This window comes from Erythrolamprus reginae, chromosome Z (genome assembly GCF_031021105.1).
Source record: "Erythrolamprus reginae isolate rEryReg1 chromosome Z, rEryReg1.hap1, whole genome shotgun sequence".
Classification (NCBI taxonomy): Eukaryota; Metazoa; Chordata; class Lepidosauria; order Squamata; family Dipsadidae; genus Erythrolamprus; species Erythrolamprus reginae.
In genome coordinates, this window is record NC_091963.1 from 40,989,260 (window position 1) to 41,004,962 (window position 15,703).

Sequence of the window (15,703 nt, forward strand, 5' to 3'; positions counted from 1 at the left end):
GACAGAGGTGCCCAGCTGCTGAAAGGCTCAGCTTTCTTAAAGAAGGAGCCTTGTATGAAAGCAAGTGCCTACTCTCAACAATATTTGAAAAGCTCCATTTTCAAGAAGGCTATATTTTAAAGAAGGGAATGAGACCCATGGGTGATGGGATCAGAGGAAGAGATAAGCAGGGGAGTTTTAGAATTACAATACCAGAATTCCTTTGGTGAGACTGGAAATTGTAGCCCTAATGTATCTGGATGGCATTCAATTTGGGATAATGAACTAGTGAATATACGGTAACTTGTTTCCATAGGCAGAGGTACACAGGATAATTGAAGAATGACCGTATTTAAACCAATAATCACACTACAATCTGTGCTGCTTTTGCAGATTGGTTTGTTGGAATGTTTAATGGTTTTCCTAATTTACATTCATATTTTTATTCCCTTTTCTCTAGCTTGCTCTACAAAAAAGGGACCGATTCCCTATGTTATGTCAGCATAGTCTGATCACATTAAACCTTTTCATAGATCCATTTCTATTTCTATTCTGTGCTCTGTCATCAAAGCATTTAATTTAAAAGCTTCCCATACAGTTTGTTTCATCTCTTTGCCAAAAATAACAGTCCTTCCTGCACATCAGATTCATTACTTGACAGGTCTTCAGAATAGTTCCCTGGTCCCTTAAAATGACTAATTCCAATGCTAGATTCATTTCTAATTTCATGGGCTTCCTAGTCACAATTGTACATTTTCTTCAGGCTATTTTTTTCTCTCTTGGAAATTATCCCAGAAGTCGTGCAACCAGTCACAATATTGTAGAGAACATTTAGTGGTGTCTTTGTTTTCCTGCACACCCCTTCTTACCACCATTTCTGATATTAGTCTGACATGAGTTGCAACCTTGTCTTTGACCAGAACTATTCATCAGCAAGACATATTTACAAGAATGTTAAAGAATCAAGAGTTGCCTCTTATCATTGACTCTTCGCTTCAAGCAAATAGATAACTGAAGCTTACGCAGTCATACACTTATTTATTATATGCCTATCTTCTGTTTTACTATACTTGTTATGAAGAACCTCTGTGTGTCTTGGATAGTAAAATGGATAGTGAATATTACATGTGAGGTTAGTAGATTACCTCCATATCCAGGACCTAGATAACAATTTATTTCCACAATTGGTGGAATTAAAACAAACTTTTAAAAATGTTAAGTTTGTTACAAAGGAGCTAACAATTCATCTAGAAATGAACATTAACAACCACATATACACCTTCCCTAGGACATCCAGTCTTCAGCTGATCCCTTCAAAATTGGATTGATTGTCACTTTAATCAAGTTCATCCAGAGGTGGGTTGCTGCTGGTTGAGATGGTTCTATAGAACTGGTAGTGGGAATTTTCCTCCACTCCCTGAACCGGCAACGATGGCCAGCTGGGCACACCCCTGAACTGGTCTTCCGGCTTGAAATCTGTCTACCGGAGCCAAATTTTCACAAAAAATAATGCTCTGTAAAGGCTCCTGCACATGTGCAGACCAGTTTAAACTGGGAGTGATGGAGTGTACACACAAGCATAGCGAGCAAAATGTGCACTTCCATGCACAAGTGCCCAGACCCATAATTCAATGCCTGGGGAGGGCGAAAAGAGTTTCCTCCAACCCCCGGAGGCCCTCTGGATGCCACAAATGGCCTGTTTCCCAGCTTCTAATGGCCCAGTAGGCTCATATTTCACCCATCCCAGGCTCCAAAAGCTTCCCTGGAAGTGGGGGAGGGTAAAAACACCCTCCCCCATTCCCCTGGAGGCTCTCTGGAGGCCTAAAATGCCTTCCCAGAGCCTCTGTGTGAGCTAAAAATCAGCTGACCGACACACACATGCACCTTGGAAGCCAAGGCAACGGCTAGCATGCCAGTAGATATGGCGCCGCCTGCTACCTGTGGCACCCGTGCCATAGGTTTGCCATCACTGACCTAGACTATCCCCCTCCTCCCATTTCCGTGGCAGACGAAGCAAGCAACCAGCAGTGTGTGTTTGCTTACACATGTTAAGACAGAGAAAGAGGAGAAGACTTGACTGAATATTGGAAGAGCTTTGCCCAATACTTGTCATATATTCAAGGACTAGCCTACACCTCTCCCAACAATGAATTTGCCGGTGATATATGGAGACATCTTTCAGCTCTTCAAGATCAACTTTAAGAGCATCAAGCAGAAAAATAGTGATAGTGGGGGTGACAGGGGCATGTGTGTGTCCCCCTCTGCAAGGAGTGTGAAGGGAGGCAGCTACTGTATCTCTGAGGAAAAGAGAAAATGCTGGGGATCAACTTTAAGAGTGCCAAGAAGAAGCGAGAGTGTGTTCCACTCTGAAAGAACTTAGAGGTAGATATTGCACCTCTGAGGAAAAGAGGAGGTGGTGAAGCTCTGGCTGTTACCTGGGAGGACACCGCACATGGACATGTCACATGCCCCTGTCGCCCTCACCTATGCTATTTTTACTCTCGGCTTCTCAGTGTGGTGTCTGCCACTCTTCACACTCCTTGCGTAATGCTAGCATCGCCACCATGTTCTTCGTCCATGTGCATCCTATAGGACTTGCAAGGCAATGGGACGTGTGTGCATGAAAAACGTGGCGACAAACATGGTGGGAGGGGTGAACGAGCTGCGATCATTGGACCAGTTTGGGGACATGGCCAGCCAGCCATCACTGCCAGTTCAGCAAGCGGGGGGAAATTCCCACTACCAGTTCTAAAGAACCGGTCCAAACTGGCAGGCACCTACCTCTGACCTTTTGTGACCTTCTGATGAGCAAAGTCAACTGGGAAGCCAGATTCATTTAAACCAGGTTACTAGAAACATAACATAGAAACATAGAAGACTGACAGCAGAAAAAGACCTCATGGTCCATCTAGTCTGCCCTTATACTATTTCCTGTATTTTATCTTAGGATAGATATATGTTTATCCAGGGCATGTTTAAATTCGGTTACTGTGGATTTACCAACCACGTCTTCTGGAAGTTTGTTCCAAGGATCTACTACCCTTTCAGTAAAATAATATTTTCTCATGTTGCTTTTGATCTTTCCCCCAACTAACTTCAGTCTGTGTCCCCTTGTTCTTGTGTTCACTTTCCTATTAAAAACACTTCCCTCCTGAACCTTATATAACCCTTTCACATATTTAAAGGGGTGGGGGCATTTGCCCAGGTTCACCTGGTGCACCAGTTGCGGCCCTATCTGGACTGGGAGTCACTTCTCACAGTCACTCATGCCCTCATCACCTCGAGGTTCGACTACTGTAATGCTCTCTACATGGGCTACCTTTGAAGAGTGTTCGGAAACTTCAGATCGTGCAGAATGCAGCTGCGAGAGCAATCATGGGATTCCCTAGGTATCCCTGTGTTTCACCAACACTCTGCAGTCTGCATTGGTTGCCGATCAGTTTCCGGCCACAGTTCAAAGTGTTGGTTATGACCTATAAAGCCCTTCATGGCATCAGACCAGAATATCTCCAGGACCGCCTTCTGCCACACGAATCCCAGCGACCAGTCAGGTCCCACAGAGTTGGCCTTCTCCGGGTCCCGTCGACTAAACAATGTCATCTAGCAAGATCCAGGGGAAGAGCCTTCTCTGTGGTGGCCCCGACCCTCTGGAACCAGCTCCCCCCGGAGATTAGGATTGCCCCCACCCTCCTTGCCTTTCGTAAACTTCTTAAAACCCACCTCTGCCATCAGGCATGGGGGAACTGAGACATCTTCCCCAGGCCTATATAGTTTATGTATGGTATGTTGTGTGCATGTTTTTTAAATTATGGGTTTTTAATTTTGTAATATTAGATTTGTATTGTACATTGTTTTCTATTGCTGCTGTGAGCCGCCCCGAGTCTGCGGAGAAGGGTGGCATACAAATTTAATAAATAATAATAATAATAGTTGGGGGAAAGAAACATTCCATCTTTCTTTGCTTAAAATCAGTCTTCTCTTTTGTATATCAGTCCCAGTCCAGAAGAGAAAGATTAACTCCCCCCCCCCCAATATTGCTTTCCAAAATCTTGTCAGAAGTTCTGTCAAATATGGACATCATAAAGCAAGTACACATCCTTCCTCTTTCACTTACATATAATAGCAACTTAATTGAAAGATGTAAAATGAACTAAGGCTGGAAAAGACAATCGGGTGGCCACCCAGTGTTTAGTCTTCAGTTTCTATCAGTCTGCCAGGAAGGCCACTAGTGAGGGCACAGTAGGAGATACAATTGAAAATATTTGGCATGCATTAGCTTGTAAAAGGGAAAAGAATTAAACTGGCCATGGCATTTATCCAGATTAGTGGCTCCTCTCTCTACAACTACCTTGAAACAAAGAAAAATACTTGAAAATATCTGATCATTTCTCCTTTGGTCTACTGACAGCCAGTCTGCACTGCAAATATAGCAAATAGCAATGAATGCACTCTCTGGACCAGCATTATATTGCTTCAGATATATTAAAAAAGCCTGTGTTTTGTTAAAAAAAACTGGCTGAAAATGATGGTGATACCTTATGGATTCATTAAAATAAACAAATGTGCTTTGAATATGTGCATATAGATTGTACAATTGATGGTGTTCACAAGAGACAAAGGATATTATATTCTCAATTCCATTTTGGGTTGGTAGTGCAGAAATTTTGGAAAGAGGTGCAAGAGGAAATTAATAGGATGTTAAATATAAAATGGGTGATTACAAAGGAAATGACAGTATTAGTAATAAGGAGCAATATGGGAGAATTCAGAGAAATTAAAGAAGCAGCTATAGAAAGTGCCTCAGCTGTGGCGAGGGGGGCGTTTGCCCAGGTTCGCCTGGTGCACCAGTTGCGGCCCTATCTGGACCGGGACTCATTGCTCACAGTCACTCATGCCCTCATCACCTCGAGGTTCGACTACTGTAATGCTCTCTACATGGGGCTACCTTTGAAAAGTGTTCGGAAACTTCAGATCGTGCAAAATGCAGCTGCGAGAGCAGTCATGGGCTTACCTAGGTATGCCCATGTTTCTCCATCACTCCGCAGTCTGCATTGGCTGCCAATCAGTTTCCGGTCACAATTCAAAGTGTTGGTTATGACCTTTAAAGCCCTTCATGGCACTGGACCAGAATATCTCCGAGACCGCCTCCTGCCGCACGAATCCCAGCGACCAATTAGGTCCCATAGAGTGGGCCTTCTCCGGGTCCCGTCAACTAAGCAATGTCGGTTGGCGGGCCCCAGGTGAAGAGCCTTCTCTGTGGCGGCACCGGCCCTCTGGAACCAACTCCCCCCGGAGATTAGAACTGCCCCTACTCTTCCTGCCTTCCGTAAACTTCTTAAAACCCACCTTTGCCGTCAGGCATGGGGGAATTGAAACATCTCCCCCTGGGCACGTTTAATTTATATATGGTATGCTTGTGTGTGTGTGTCTGTTAGTATATGGGGTTTTTTAAATCTTTAAAATTTTAAATTGTTTGATTACTTATGATTTGTTTTTACATGTTGTGAGCCGCCCCGAGTCTTCGGAGAGGGGCGGCATACAAATCCAAGTAATAAAAAAATAAATAAATAAATAAATAAAAATAGTTTTAGGTTGGAAGGATGCAACAAAATGGACAATACAAAATTGGTACCAGTACATGGTAGAACACATTCAGTTTGAAATTATGGATATAAAGATGAATATGATTGATGAAAATAAATTGCAAGAACTAAACTAATGGGACGATAGGACAGGATTAAAGGTTATATGGCCAGTAGAATTTGAGACCAAAGTATAAAAAATAAATTGGAATCACTCTATAATTTTTAAAAATGCTATAAGCTCCACCCTAATTTTAGTGGAGGAAATTGAATGTTGTAGCGTAGTGGGAGTATGGATCACTGAGAACTGTGCTATGTGTATGTTCTTTTATTTTAAAAAATCAATAAAAAATTATTATTTAAAAAAAAATCCATTTTGGATGAAAGTAGGGGTGAGCTGCTGCCCAGACGGGGTGGAATGCAGCGGGGTAGCGAAAATGGAGCTCTACCCCAGAGCACCCAATTTGCACTGAAAGATGTTGAGAGAAAATGCAGGGTGTCCTGCATAAGCCACACCCACAGTGTGGTAGTAAACTTTTTGGTAGCCCTTCACTGCACCTAAGGCACATACACTTTAAGCATCTAAAGTGCTGATTATAATGCTAGACAGCGGTAAAATCTACTTACCTTCCCTACCTGTTCTGAAGAGCATGCTTTGCGCATGCCACCATCATACATGCATTTTCGCACTCTATGCATGTGCAGAAAGTTTTGTGCACGTGCAGAGTATTAAAAACTAGAAAATGATGACATCCAGAAGGGTGGGTAGAGCCTTGTGCTGCCATTGCTACTGGTTTTCTCAACCACTGGTGGCCACCTCTATCGGTGCACCCAAACCGGGTGGAACTAATAGCATTTCACCTGATGCTAGATAAAATTTAAAAAGTTAAAAGCGGTGTCCCCTAAGGTAGCGTACTGGGACCTACGCTCTTCATTGTCTACATCAATGACCTCTGTGATCTCATCACAAGCAACTGTGTTCTTTTTGCAGATGATGTAAAACTTTTCAACACCACTGAAAATACAACTACTCTACAAAAAGACCTAGACTCAGTTTCTGACTGGTCCAACACATGGCAACTCCAAATCTCAACCAGCAAATGCTCTGTCCTACAAACTGAATAAACAAATGATCACAGATAATCCCCACTTGGTCAAGGACCTTGGAATACTAATAACTAAAGATCTAAGTGCCAAAGCCCACTGCAACAACATCGCCAAGAAGGCCTAAAGAGTTATTAATCTAATCCTACGTAGCTTCTGCTCTGGAAATCTCACACTACTTACCAGAGCTTACAAAACTTTCGCCAGACCCATCCTAGAATACAGCTCATTTGTTTGGAACCAATACCACATTTCTGACATTAACACCATCGAAAATGTCCAAAGATACTTCACCAGAAGAGCCCTTCACTCCTCTACCCAAAACAGAATTCCCTACGAAACTAGATTTACAATCCTGGGTCTTGAAAGCTTAGAACTACGACATGATCTAAGCATTGCCCACAAGATCATATGCTGCAATGTCCTGCCTATCAAAGATTACTTCACCTTCAACCACAACACAAGAGCACACAACAGATTCAAGCTTAATATTAATCGCTCCAAACTTGACTGTAAAAAATACAACTTTAGTAATCGAGTTGCTGAAGCGTGGAACTCATTACCGGACTCCGTAGTATCATCCCCTAACCCCCAACACTTTACCCTTAGACTATCCATGGTTGACCTCTCCAGATTCCTAAGAGGTCAGTAAGGGGCATACATAAATGCAGTAGAGTGCCTTCCATCCCTTGTCCTATAGTCTCTCCTATATCTCATATATTTTCCCTACTATATCTCTATAAGCTTCATTGTATATTATTGTGTATTGGACAAAATAAATAAGTAAGTAAGTAAGTAAGTAAGTAAGTAAGTAAGTAAGTAAATAAATAAATAAATATTTGTATGCATGTATGTAGCTATATATGTATGCAGGGGTGGGCAGCAGACAGGACTTGCTATTCCATTTGGAATTTCATTACAAGATTAAATGAAGCCATTAATAAGCATTGTTTGGTTGTGATCATTCAGCTAACCATGGGCCCATTTAAAATTAATGTAATCTATCCCATATTTTATTAATAACAATAATAACATGAACAATGCTGCTGGTTTTTTTCAAAGTCCAGGTGTACTAAATCTCAATATTCCTATGATATAGTATGGTAATAACTTCGACAAAATTAATTTTGATAAATACTCTAACATGATTCCCTCCCCAACTAACTGTAGTTTCTCAAAGTTATAACAAACGTATCCAAATGTTCGGTTTGATGCTGGATAATCTATTTGAAAACTTTGTCCAGTGTAGATGTCAAGCTGACACTGTATATTTCAAATGAAGATGTTATTTGCTTTCCTCTAGTCTTCTGAAACTTCCAATATCTAAGGGGCTGCAACAAAGAAGAGGTGAAGGCAGCACAAGAAGCAACAAACGGAAAGTAATCAAGGAAAGAGAAATGAAATCATAAGAAAACATTGCAAAATGTTGTCATGTGATTGCATAATATCACAATAAGTCATAAAGCTGACCTGCCCAACATGTTCAGCTTCAACCGCAACAACACAAGATATGACTTTAACAATCGAGTTGTCAAAGCGTGGAACTCATTACCGGATTCAATAGTGTCAACCCCTAACCCCCAACATTTCTCCCTTAGACTATCCACGATGGACCTCTCCAGGTTCCTAAGAGGTCAGTAAGGGGCGTACATAAGTGCACTAGTGTGCCTTTCATCCCCTGTCCAATTGTCTTTCCTTTATCTCATATATCATATATATTTTCTTCTATATCATATATCTTCTCCTCTATTTTTACATATTATCTTTATATGTATTATTTCATGTCTATTCTCTTCCATATGTATTGTGTATTGGACAAATGAATAAATAAATTTTAAAAATGTGGTCACATAATTGCAATGGGACCATTTATAGTAGATAAGGGTAGTGTAGACAGCATGAATGACCTGTTCTGCAACTGTTATAATTTCAAACAATCCATAAATACATGCCTCCTAACTCTAGTGCATATATATTTTAATGCATTTAGCAACTAACCTTCAACTCTGTATGTCTATGGAGATTTCAATCATCCACGTCATGGTTGTCCCAAAGGCGCTTTTTTTTCAAGAGGCAATTAGGCTTTCTGATTTTTCTTTGAGGACACTCTGATTAAATGGTGGGAATGGAAGGATGATCAGCAAACAGCTGGTCATTTGCATTCTTTTAATCGGCTGGTAAGGTCACCTGGAGATTTAGCTGTCATCCAGTTCAAATGAGTGGTGCAAATTGGTGTGCAGCAGGGGTGTCAAACTCCTGTCCTGCAGGCCAGATGCATTACATGCTGACCATGCCCACCCCTGGTTTAGAGAAAAGGGGGAAAAGTCATGAAACATCACATGATAACAATGTAATGCCATCAGTTTGACATCCTAGTATGGAGCCTTCTTGGAACTGTTCAAAAGACTGTGTTTTAGATTGGAGATAGATAATATTGTATCCCTCACATCTGTTGAGAGAAGGCTGTTCAGTGTTGACATAGATGGCCTTTTTGAGTCTTCTTTCAAACCAGCAATCCTCTCTGCCCCAAATATGGACTTTGTTGTCCTCAAAAGAGTGACCTGTATATTTAAAATGCAGATGGATGTATTTATTGATTTAATTTCTATGCCGCACTTCTCCTGGAACTCAGGGCGGCTTACAGCATATTAGAAATCTACATAAAAACATTATTCTAAAAACCCACAGTTAAAACTAAGCAAACAAATTTACACATCATGCATCTGGCATTCATTCACTGGGCTGGGCAAGATGTCAAAGTTTCAATGTCCCTAAGTCTGCTGGCAGAAGTATCTTCAAAGCTTTGCAGAAGGCAGGGAGAGTGGGGCAGTATGACTCTCTGGGGGGAGCTTTTTCCAAAGGGCCGGGGCAGCCACAGTGAAGGCTCTTCCCCTAGGCCTGCCCAGATGACATTGTCTGGCTGATGGGACCTGGAGAAGGTCAACTCTGTTGGTCCTGACCGGCCCCTGGGATGTATAAGGCAGAAGACGGCCCGTAAGTAATCTGGTTTCATGTCATGTAGGGCTTTATAGGTCATTATCAACACCTTGAATTGTGTTCAGAGACCAATCTGTAACTAGTACAGCACACGGAGTGCTGTAGACTCTTAGGCATATCTTAAAAGACCCATGATTGCTCGTGCGGTTGCATTCTGTATTACCTGAACGCTCTTCAAAAGTAGTCCCATGAATTGCAGTAGTTGAACCTAGAGGTGATAAGGGAGTGACTGTGAGTAGAGACTCCCCGCCCAGATAGAGCCGCAACTGGCACACCAGGCAAACTTGGGTGAACGCCCCCCCTCGGCACAGCTGAAAGATGGTGTCCTAAGGTCAGCTGTGGACTGAGAACATCCAAGCTGCGGACCCTTCTCGAGGGGGTCAAAAGTCCCCCCCAGAGTGATGGATGGACAGATGGGATTGTCCTTGGGAGGCAAAACCCACAGCCACTCCGTTTTGTTGGGGTTGAGTCTGAGCCTGTTAACACCCATCCAAATCCTAACAGCCTCCAGACACCAGCACTTTACTTCCACTGCTTCACTGAGTGGACATGGGGTGGAAATGTATAGCTGAATATCATCAGCATACTGATGGTAACTCGCCCCGTGTCCTCGGATGATCTCACCCAGTGGTTTTATCACTGTTTAGATATTAAATAGCAGAACAGCAGAGGGGAGAGGACCAACCCAAGGAACCCACAAGGGAGGAACCTAGGATTACTGAATCTAGTCCTGATGTGCTTGTTCTTCTATGTTGTGCCATGGGTTTATAAGTGGTTGTTTCGTTTGAATAATGTACAGATCAAGTGGGGGAGGGGTTTCACTTACCTTTGATAACAATTCGGGAACAGGAGTGTGCAGAAGCTCCGTGATAATGTTCTGATGGATGAGAATAGTCTCCCGCTGCTGCTACTGGTTCACCTGAACCAGGCCAAACTGGTAGGAACCCACCACTGCTGCACATGGCTCACTTCATTGTACTGCATATACCATGTTGCTCAGTTTCTGTCTGCATGTTTTATTCATGGGGTAGACAAGCTTCTGCCATAATGTATTCTTGGGTTTGAAGTGTGCATGTATGTTATGTTGGCTGAATACTCTCCTGAACTTTTCCAATAGGCCTTCAACGTAAGGAAAGACATTACTTTCTTTATTGTTCTTGTCATTGTCTGTTACAGCTCCTATAGGGTCTTTTTTGAGATTTAGAATACAATAGAATAACAGAGTTGGAAGGGACCTTGGAGATCTTCTGTTAGGCAATCCCCTGCTTAGGCAGGAAACTCTACACTACTTCAGACAAATGGTTACCCAGTATCTTCTTTAAAACTTAAAGTGTTGGACCATTCACAACTTCTGGAGGCAAGCTGTTGTACTGATTAATTGTACTAACTGTCAAGAAATTTCTCCTTAGTCCTAAATTGTTTCTCTCCTTGATTAGTTTCCACCCATTGCTTTTTGTCCTGCCCTCAGGTGCTTTGGAAAATAACTTGACTCCCTCTTCTTTGTGGTAACCTCTGAGATATTGGAACACTGCTATCATGTCTCCCCTAGCCCTTCTTTCATTAAACTAGACACACCCAGCTCCTGCAACTGTTCTTCATATGTCTTTGTCTCCAGTTCCTAATAATTTTCTCTGCCCTCTTTCTAGAGTCTCAACATCTTTTTTACATTGTGGTGACCAAAAATTAGATGAATCTCAATGTAAGGTTCTGATTACTTCTGTATGTACTCCAGTAGGTGAGGGATGATACATGGGTCAAGATCAAAACGCAGGAATTGGAAGAATTCACCAAACATATCAACTGTGGAGACAGTTACATCAAATTCACATGGGAAGATATTAAAGAAAATAGTTTAGTTTTCCTGAAGTGTACAGTACACATTAAAGAAAACAGAAGCCTTAACATTGAAATTTACAGAAAACCCACTCACACAGACCTAATATTTACATTTTGATTACCACCACTGATTGGAGCACAAAATGTGAGTCATCAGTACCTTACATCACTGACCTCAAAACTTTCCTACCAGCAAGGGCAAAATAAAAATAAAAATGGGAAAGAGCCGGGGTGGCGCAGCAGGTAGAGTGCTGTACTGCAGGCCACTGAAGCTGACTGTAGATCTGTAGGTTAGCAGTTCAAATCTCATCACCGGCTCAAGGTTGACTCAGCCTTCCATCCTTCCGAGGTGGGTAAAATGAGGACCCGGATTGTGGGGGCAATATGCTGGATCTGTTAAAAAGTGCTATTGCTAACATGTTGTAAGCCGCCCCGAGTCTAAGGAGAAGGGCGGCATATAAAAATCGAATAAATAAATAAATGAATAAAGAAAGAAAGTAAAAGAATGTAAACACATCAAGAAAGCCCTCAAAATGTGTGGCTATCCCAAGTGGCCCTTCATCAAATTTTTAAAAAGACAAAGCAAAAATAACATACAAGTCCAGTTTTTCTTGGAACAAAAAGCATCTTTGGGACTTCAACTCTATGCCTTCTCAAACCAAACATACACTAATTTTTCTATCTCACTTCCTCACGGTGACCAACTGAAGAACAAAACTTTAATCTGCACTCTCTATGATTACTATGTAGAAACACTACTTAAATTTTGTTCATTGTCACTTCATTGTATCATTTCAATCAGAATTCTGCAGATACCTTTCGGGGCTTAATACATTAGTCCCACAATAACCTTTTTTTATTCACATTCATTTGTTATCATTCCTTTTACATAAAGAAACAATAATGGCATTCTTCCAACCCTCAAGCACAGATGCATTTTTATATACATATTAAACAAGTTGCAAACTCAACCCCACCCTAACATTCCTCCAGTTATACTGTTCTTTGGTATCTGCAGAGGAGAGAAGAAATAGCAACATATACAGTCATTGTACTCATGCAAATGCTGTGTGATGTACTGGCATCAGATGCCCTGATGTAGGAAAATAATAGCAACATTTGTATAATTCCATCATGCTACTAGTACCATCTGTACCTACCCAGAGATTTTATATTTATATTTATGTTTTCATATTTATGACTTTCTTGTCATGCTTTTTTTTCTTGGACACAAACATTAATTAAATATTCCAATTCTAGTCTCCAACATATCATTTATAGGTTCTATACAAATCTCTATAATATTTCTTCAAGCATTCCATTATTTCAGTTTCACATTCATTTCATCCGTTTCATTTTTATTTTTTGTTTATTTTGCTGGAGGTTCCTGGTTTAATCCTATCCACCTACTAGTAATTTTCTTTTGTCTTTTTTCCTTTTGCATTGACAATTTTCTTATATACATTTTTATCCTCATTTATAGGCTCCTTCACTTCATTGCATCAAGCAATCTTAATCATATTTCTTACGCATATAATTACACATTTCTATGGTACTTTGAAACATAATTTGTTTTATATTATTCCAAGAAATATTCGAATGATTTTTCCCTGTCTACTTTCCATTCGTCTGTTAGGAGATGAACTTTTTTCTCTAATATTTTCTCATAAAAAATTACCCCTTCTCTTTCTGTGGGTGTTTTATTGTAGTTTCTTTTCTTCCATTTCCATTTCCACTTCCAAACACAGATATACTTGTGATACCTCCAAAAACATTCAGAACTTCTCATTATTTTTATAGTTAACAGTAAAGGTTTCCTTTGTACAATCATGTCTGCCTTTAGGCATTGGTGCTCATTTCTGTTTCTTATTCAAGAGAGCCATCATTATCTGAAAACAATAGTTTCTGTAATCATGCAGCCAGCATGATTAGCTAAGGTGCATGGAACAATGTTATCTTCCTACCAAAGCGATACCTATTTATCTACTCAAATTTGCATGCTAGGTGGGCAGGAGGAGGGGTGATCAGATTAATCAGACCTGAATTTGTTTAGTTGTTCAAGATTAGCCATAATCAGTTAGGTTTTACTTAATTGAGGATTAATAAATTACTGTAGAATAAATCTGTGCTGTTGTTATTTTCAGTTTTTAGGAATATCTATGCAATCTGGCAATTTTTCTGTCCTATTTTTTAAAAAAGATCTTTAATGAGACTAATTCTTCTTAAATGTATCTATTTTCTATTTGGCTTCCAATGTTGCGGGGGGGGGTGTTGGAAGAGAAAAATTAGCTGGATTATACTGTTGATAGTACCTGTCCCACTAAAAGTACACAGAATAGAATTTCCTAATTTTATTTGTTTTGTTTCTTCTCGATTTAATCTTATTCTCAACTATTAAGCCCCCCCCCCGGCCCTCTGGAATCAGCTCTCCCCAGAGATTCGCATTGCACCCGCCTCGCCTTCCGTAAAAGTTTAAAGACCTATCTGTGCCGCCAGGCTTGGGGCCCTTAGACCCTAGTCCCTAGGCCAATGAGTATAGGAAGTCTTGCTGTATGAACGGGAATGAATGATTTTAATTGTTATTAGAGTTTTAAAAAGTTTTTAGCTGTATTAATTGTATTTTTCAGATATGCATATTGTATATTGTTTTGATATGTTGTGAGCCGCCCTGAGTCCTCAGAGAGGGGCAGCATACAAATCAAATCAAATCAAATAAATAAATAAACAAACAAACAAACAACACACTTAAATCAGACTGATTGATAAATAATGCTTAAATGGACACTATTTATTCCTGATTTTATTCTTTGATCTATATATGACAACAATTGTAACCATAGTCAAGTATTTATTTATTTATTATTTATTATTTGGATTTGTATGCCGCCCCTCTCCGAAGACTCGGGGCGGCTCACAACAAATAGTACAAATCATAAATAGTCCAATCAATTAAAATATTAAAGCTTTAAAAACCCCATGTACTAACAGACACACACACAAGCATACCATATATAAATTAAACATGCCCAGGGGGAGATGTTTCAATTCCCCCATGCCTGACGGCAAAGGTGGGTTTTAAGGAGTTTACGGAAGGCAGGAAGAGTAGGGGCAGTTCTAATCTCCGGGGGGAGTTGGTTCCAGAGGGCCGGTGCCTCCACAGAGAAGGCTCTTCCCCTGGGGCCCGCCAACCGACATTGTTTAGTTGACGGGACCCGGAGAAGGCCCACTCTGTGGGACCTAATCGGTCGCTGGGATTCGTGCGGCAGGAGGCGGTCTCGGAGATATTCTGGTCCAATGCCATGAAGGGCTTTAAAGGTCATAACCAACACTTTGAATTGTGACCGGAAACTGATCGGCAGCCAATGCAGACTGCGGAGTGATGGTGAAACATGGGCATACCTAGGTAAGCCCATGACTGCTCTCGCAGCTGCATTCTGCACGATCTGAAGTTTCCGAACACTTTTCAGAGGTAGCCCCATGTAGAGAGCATTACAGTAATCGAACCTCGAGGTGATGAGGGCATGAGTGACTGTGAGCAATGAGTCCCGGTCCAGATAGGGCCGCAACTGGTGCACCAGGCGAACCTGGGCGAACGCCCCCCTCGCCACAGCTGAGAGATGTTGTTCTAATGTGAGCTGTGGATCGAAGAGGACGCCCAAGCTGCGGACCCTCTCTGAGGGGGTCAATAATTCCCCCCCAGGGTAATGGACGGACAGATGGAATTGTCCTTGGGAGGCAAAACCCACAGCCACTCCGTCTTATCCGGGTTGAGTTTGAGTCTGTTGACACCCATCCAGGCCCCAACAGCCTCCAGGCACCGGCACATCACTTCCACCGCTTCGTTGACTGGGCATGGGGTGGAGATGTAAAGCTGGGTATCATCTGCATATTGATGATACCTCACCCCATGTCCTTGGATGATCTCGCCCAGCGGTTTCATGTAGATGTTAAATAGCAGGGGGGAGAGGACCGACCCCTGAGGCACCCCACAAGGGAGAGACATAGGAGTCGACCTCTGAGCCCCCACTAACACCGACTGCGACCGACCAGAGAGGTAGGAGGAGAACCACTGGAGAACAGTGCCTCCCACCCCCAACCCCTCCAGCCGGTGCAGAAGGATACCATGGTCGATGGTATCGAAAGCCGCTGAGAGGTCAAGGAGCACCAGGACAGAGGATAAACCCCTGTCCCGGGCCCGCCAGAGA

General features: G+C 41.8%; 1 long non-coding RNA gene across 2 annotated transcripts; it reads right to left on the reverse strand.

The window, feature by feature from the left end:
* Positions 1–7,519: 7,519 nt before the first annotated feature.
* On the reverse strand, positions 7,520–11,473 carry LOC139153011 (uncharacterized). 2 transcript variants are annotated; one of them, XR_011556744.1, is made up of 4 exons: positions 10,489–11,473; positions 9,113–9,226; positions 8,664–8,965; positions 7,520–7,996 (listed from the first exon to the last, which is right to left on the reverse strand). It is a non-coding gene; the product is annotated as an uncharacterized lncRNA (long non-coding RNA). The 2 variants fall into 2 exon arrangements; XR_011556743.1 differs by having other exon boundaries at positions 8,664–9,226.
* Between the last annotated feature and the right edge of the window lie 4,230 nt (positions 11,474–15,703).